This window comes from Dama dama, chromosome X, assembly GCF_033118175.1.
Source record: "Dama dama isolate Ldn47 chromosome X, ASM3311817v1, whole genome shotgun sequence".
In the NCBI taxonomy this organism is placed as follows: domain Eukaryota; kingdom Metazoa; phylum Chordata; class Mammalia; order Artiodactyla; family Cervidae; genus Dama; species Dama dama.
In genome coordinates, this window is record NC_083714.1 from 97500842 (window position 1) to 97507688 (window position 6847).

The following is a 6847-nucleotide window of genomic DNA, read 5'->3' on the forward strand; positions in this document are numbered from 1 at the left end:
GTCCTGTGACCCTGAAAAGCTTACTTGTACCTCCCATCCATACATTATTCATATCCCAACTGATCTCATCCTACTCTAGATATCCAGTGCAGTGGTGTGGAAAGAGCCCAGTTTGGGCATTAGAATGAACTGTTTTCTAATCCTGATTTTGCCACTTCTATGAATCTGGCTTATTTGCTCAGCTTCTGAGTTCATCTTCTTATCTATTAAATGGGAACAGTAATATGTATCTTACAGGACTGCTGTGGCTTAAAAATAAGAAATGATAGCCACCAGCTATCTACTAAGAGGTTGTTAGAAAGGCTGGATCCCAGTTTGCATTCAAAACCCACTGACAATAGTCTACATTTTAACTAGACTCCCAGGAGATTCATGTGCATATTAAAAGATGAGAAGCACTGACTTGTCACAAACAGGCTCAGTACAGAGTAACTATCATTCTAGTCATTATTTATTCAACTAATTATTATCTAATCCAGACATATCATTGCTCTTCTCATACTTCTGACAACTACCTGCCTATATGAATTTAGCAAGGTTGCAGCATACAAGATTGATATATAAAATCACTTCTGTTTCTGTACACTAGCAATGAACAATCTGAAAACAATTCTATTTATAGTTGCATCAAAAAGAATAAAATACTTAATACATTTAACAAAAGTATAAGAATTTTATACTGAAAGCTAAGAACATTGTTGAAAGACATTTTAAAAATCTAAATATAAACAGTGCTGTGATGAACATTGGGGTGCACGTGTCTCTTTCAGATCTGGTTTCCTTGGTGTGTATGCCCAGGAGTGGGATTGCTGGGTCATAAGGCAGTTCTATTTCCAGGAGTCTCCACACTGTTCTCCATAGTGGCCCAGAGGGATGGGATGGGGAGGGAGGCAGGAGGGGGATCGGGATGAGGAACACATGTAAATCCATGGCTGATTCATGTCAATGTATGGCAATAACCACTACAATATTGTAAAGTAATTAGCCTCCAACTGATAAAAATAAATGAAAAAAAAAATCTAAATAAATATAAAGACACCCTATGTTTATAGATTGGAAGACAATATTATTTGTATCACAGTACCACTCATATTGACCTACAGATTCAATGCAAGCATTGCATTGAATGCTTTTGAGAATCCTTTTGAGAATCCTAGCTGGTTTCTTTGCATAAATGGAAAAGTCAAACCTAAAATTCATTTGGAATTGCAAGGGACCCAGTATAGTCAAGATAGTCTTTAAAAATAACAAAGCTGGAGGACTCACACTTCTCAATTTCAAAATCAAGTCTCACTACAAAGCTACAGTAATCAAGATAGTATGATATATGCACAAGGATAGACATATAAAGAAATAGAATAATATTAAGAGTATAGAAATAAATCCTCATATTGATGATCAGTTAATTTTCAATAGTGGTGCCAAGACAATAGAATGGAGAAAGAATAGTCAACAGATGATGCAGGGACAACTAGATATCCACATGGACAAGAATGAAGTTGAATCTCTTCCTTACACCATACAGCAAAATTAACTTGAAATGGATTATAAAACTAAATGTAAGTATTAAAACTATAAAACTCTTAGAAGAAAACATAGAAATAAATCTTCCTGGCTTTGTTTTAGGCAATGATTACTTAGGTAAAACCCCAAAAGCATAAGTGACATAAATATCAATAAGTTGGAGTATATCAAAATTTAAAAACATCTTTACTACAAACAATACCATCAAGAAAGTGAGAAGACAGTCCACATAACTGGAAAAGTATATAATATTGGGCTTTTATTCAGAACATGTAAAGAATTCTTATGACTCAAAAATAACCAATTAAAAATGGGTAGACTTTTTTTTTTTATCAAAATAGACATTCCTCCGAAGAATATATGTAAATGATCAGTAAGCACAGAGGAAAATTCTCAAAACTAAGGAACTGTAAATCGAAACCACAATGATATACCAATTCATACCTTCTATGATGACTATAATAAAGTCTAACAAGTGTTGGTGAGGATATGAAGAAATTGAAACACATACATTGCTTTTGGGTCAAATGTGAAGTGATGTGGCCATGTTGGAAATTAATTTGCCAGTTTCTTTTAATGTTAAACATAGAGTTTCCATATGACATAGCAATGCCACTCTTCGGTTACACCCAAGAGAATTGAAAACAGGCATTCAAACAAAAACATGTACACAAATCTTCAAAGCAGCATTATTCATAACAGCCAAAAAGTGGAAACAACCTAAATGTCTATCAACTGACAAAGGGGTAAACATTGGTGGATTATTTTTCAGCCATAAAAAGGAATGAAGTACTGACATCTGCCACAATATGGATGAACTTTGAAAATGTTATGCTATGTGAAGGAAGCCAGTCACAATAGGTCACATATTGTGTGACTCCATTTATATGAAATGTCTAGAATAGGCAAATCTACAGAGGCAGAAAACAGATTAGTGGTGACCAAGGGCTAGTGGGATGCGGGAAATGAGTGACTGCATGGAGTTTCTTTTGGGGGTGATGAAAATATCCTAAAATTAGATTGCCATCAAGGTTACCCAACTCTGTGAATATGCCATAAACCATTGAATTGTACACTTTAAATGAGTGAACTCTATGGTATATGAATTATTTCTCAAAAGTGTTTTTTTAAAAATTTTTGACTATTTCTATCAGTCTCATTCCTATTGACAAAAATCTGAATTGATGGTAAGCATGTAGTTCATGTCTGAGCCTGAAAGATACAATTTTTACACCATTTTTATTTTAAGAGGGAATTTATTACATCCTTTCCCTTGCAGACTTGGCAGACCCAGCAACACAAGGAGTAAGAGTAGTCTCAGCTCTGTCTCATGACTTCATTGCAAATAATAGGTATGGGACCTATAGAAGAGGGCAATCTTTCTAGACAAGGAGTATAGCAGAATGGATGAGGACTTCAGCTCTTTAGGCAAATAAATCAGGTTTTAGATCCCGACTCCACCAACTTACTATGTTACCTATACGACTTACTTGACCCCTCTCAAGCTTCATCTCTAAAAGGGGGCTAATAAAAAGTACCACCTCAAAGTGTTATGAAGATTAAATGAGATAATCCGTATGAAGCAGCCACAATAATGCCTGCCATACAGTAAATATTCAATAAATGTTAGCTGCTAGATATATTATTTTTATTGAGGTGAGTTTGAAGCAAAACAATATAAAGAAAAGTAAGGGCTTCCCTGTAGCTCAGATGATAAAGAATCTGCCTGCAAGGCAGGAGACCCAGGTTCAATCCCTGGATTGGGAAGATCCCCTGGAAAATGGAATGGCTACCCTCTCCAGTATTCTTGCCTGGAGAATTCCATGGGCAGAGGAGCCTAGCTACAGTCCACGGGGTCGCAAAGAGTCGGACATGACTGAGCAACTAAACATAATTCAAGGTACCTCAGCTTTGGAATCAGACTGCTCTGTTAATGTGACCTGGGGAAGTCACTTCATTTATGGAGATTTAGCTCCTCTGTAATAATAAAGATAATAATTCTTCTCTAGGGAAGCAGTTTAAAGTCTTGGCATGGGACCCCACAGCACCTGGTTTTGAATACTGTCTCCACCACTTACAAGTTGTGTGGCCTTGAGCATATTTAACTTCTCTGGGTCTGGGTATCCTCTTCTGTCCACTGGAGGTAACAAAAATACTTATACTTCCTTGGGTTGATGTGAAGAAATACTGAATTAATCCATGTAAAGTGCCTTGTACTTCCCTGGTGGCTTAGACGGTAAAGTGTCTGCCTACAATGCAGGAGACCCAGGTTCAATCCCGGAGTCGGGAAGATCTCCTGAAGAAGAAAATGGCAACCCACTCCAGTATTCTTGCCTGGAAAATCCCATGGAAGGAGGAGCCTGGTAGGCTACAGTCCATGAGGTCGCAAAGAGTTCAACACGACTGAGCGACTTCACTTTCTTTCTTTCTTTCTTTCCTTAAAGTGCCTAGAACAGTGTCTAGCATGGAGTAAGTACTCAAATGTTAATGGTGTTATTAAAGTAGAAAACATATGAGATCCTTGGTAAAGCTAGGCATGTAGTAGGTCCTCAGTAAAAGGTGGTTCCCTTCCTCACCCATCCTGCTCTGTGTACCAGGTCAAGATTTCCTTGAACTAGCAGAGAAAATGTTTCAGACTAAGAAGATCTTCATAGTAAGTGAGAATTTTCTGGCTGGATCAATATTACCATCTAATGGGAACAATGTCATCTATTAGCTGCCTGCAAGATGACCACCTGTATTCCTCAGAACATACCCCATTCAGAGCAGCAGGGAACAAATTATCTAGCCTGTGGACTACTTGGGCTCCAATTTGAGGATGGCTTAGGGCTATCTACTTCTCAAAATTTCTCTGTAGATTTGGCATAAACATAAATGTAATTGAGTTCCCTATCCTAGGCTAGGCACTTTTACATATCTGCCACTATTTTTTTCCTATCTAGATATACAATTTTTAAACAAAAATTCTCATTTAATCTTTACAACATGTCTGTGGCTTTTAAACACTTGATTTTTATTCAGAACTGAACAAAGTAGGTAAATTGTCCATCTTCACGAGGCTTCCATACTAATGAGACAATTCCATAATACTTTATATATGGAAACACATACATATAGTCATTTTTTTACCCTGATGTTGTTGTTCAGTCGATCAGTCATGTCCAACTCTTTGTGACCCCATGGACTTCAGCATGCCAGGGTTCCCTGTCCTTCATCATCTCCTGGAGCTTGCTCAAACTCATGTCCATTGAGTCAGTGATGGCATCCAACCATTTTATCCCCTGTTGCCGCCTTCTTCTCCTGCTTTCAATCTTTCCCAGCATCAGGGTCTTTTCCAGTGAGTCATCTCTTCACATCAGGTGGCCAGAATATTGGAGCTTCAGCTTCAGCATCAGTCCTTCCAAATGAATATCCAGGATTGATTTCCTTTAGGATTGACTAGTTTAGTCTCCTTGCAGTCCAAGGGACTCTCAAAAGTCTTCTCCAACACCACAGTTCAAAAGCATCAATTCTTTGGTGATCAGCTTTCTTTATGGTCCAACTCTCACATCCATACATGACTACTGGAAAAACCATAGCTTTGACTGTATGGACCTTTGTTGGAAAAGTAATGTCTCTGATTTTTAACATGCTGTCTAGGTTTGTCAGAGCTTTTCTTCCAAGAAGCAAGCGTCTTTTAATTTCATGTCTGCAGTCACCATCTGCAGTAATTTTGAAGCCCAAGAAAATAAAGTCTGTCACTGTTTCCATTGTTCCCCATCCATTTGCCATGCCATGAAGTGATGGGACCAGATGCCATGATCTTCGTTTTTTGAATGTTGAGTTTTAAGCCAGCTTTTTCACTCTTCTCTTTTACCTTTGTTGAGGCTCTTTAGTTCTTCACTTTCTGCCATAAGGGTGGTGCCATCTGCATATCTGAAGTTATTGATATTTCTCCCTGTAATCTTGATTCCAGCTTGTGCTTCTTCCAGTCCAGAATTTCTTTTGATGAACTCTGCACATAATTTAAATAATCAGGGTGACAATATACAGCCTTGATATACTCCTTTCCCAACTTGGAACCAGTCTTGTTTCATGTCTGGTTCTAACTGTTGCTTCTTGACCTGCATACAGGTTTCTCAGGAGGCAGGTAAGGTGGTCTGGTATTCCCATCTCTTTAAGAATTTTCCACAGTTTGTTGTGATCCACAGAGTAAGGCAAAACAACTTTTTCCTGGATTCCATGGCTATTAACAATAGGCTAATAAATTCATGACTTTTTGCTACTGAAATAACTAAAATATTTTTATGTTACTTTTTGACAGCAATATTCTTATTTTCTGACTGAATGGAATTTGTAATGGGATTTTTATTTTTTAATATTTATTTACTTTTGGCTGCTCTGAGCCTTTGTTGCTGCATGTGGGCTTTCTCTGGCTGTGGCAAGCCGGGGCTTCTCTCTAGTTGTGGTGCTTGGGCTTTTCACTAGAGTGGCTTCTCTTGTTGCAGAGCACAGGCTCAGTAGTTGTTACACACGGGCTTAGTTGCCCCGAGGAATGTGGAATCTTCCTGAACCAGGGATCAAACCCATGTCCCTTGCATTGGCAGATGGATTCTTAACCACTGGACCACCTGGGAAGTCCTATAATGGGGTTTTTAAAAAATGCCTAGCAAAAGGATAGCAAACCACTATCCCTGAAGAAGTTGATTTAGGGATGCTTTAGACAGAAAGGCTAAATTCTACTGTTAATAAAGATAACTAACATATCACATGGAACTAGTGCCTATTTTGTGCATGGTTCAAACATAGCCACTGACTAAAGGTTTCTTGACAAAAGCCTCTCTCCTACTGGGCAATGTAAAAATCTTAAAAGATCATGCTCTGTTTGTAAACTAAGTTTCTTAAATATGTCCCTTCATCCTGGATTTGCTCACTGCTGCTAACTGAATAAAATAACAAGGTTTGAATTCCCATTTTCCTCCCAGCTACTGACTTTCCATCTAAAAAAGATAATTAATGGAACTCACTTCCTCAGGTACTGAGTTGTTCATATTTTTTGCAGAGGAAATAATTTGGGAAAAGGCCATGAGTGAGAAATCTTTCCAACTTGAAAATGCATTAGGTTAAATGTGAATAAGTCAAAGTGCTAGAAAAAAATAATCCGATTTGTCCACATTTTTTAGTTTAAGAAAAGTAAAATAGCAGAACAAACCAACTATTAAATGCAACAAATGGTAAATTATAATTGAATGAAATCTCTTATTTGGGCTAAACTTAAAGAGCTACTGTTTAGAAGTCTCATACATGACTATATACTTAAACACCTTTTACAAATAGGAAAACT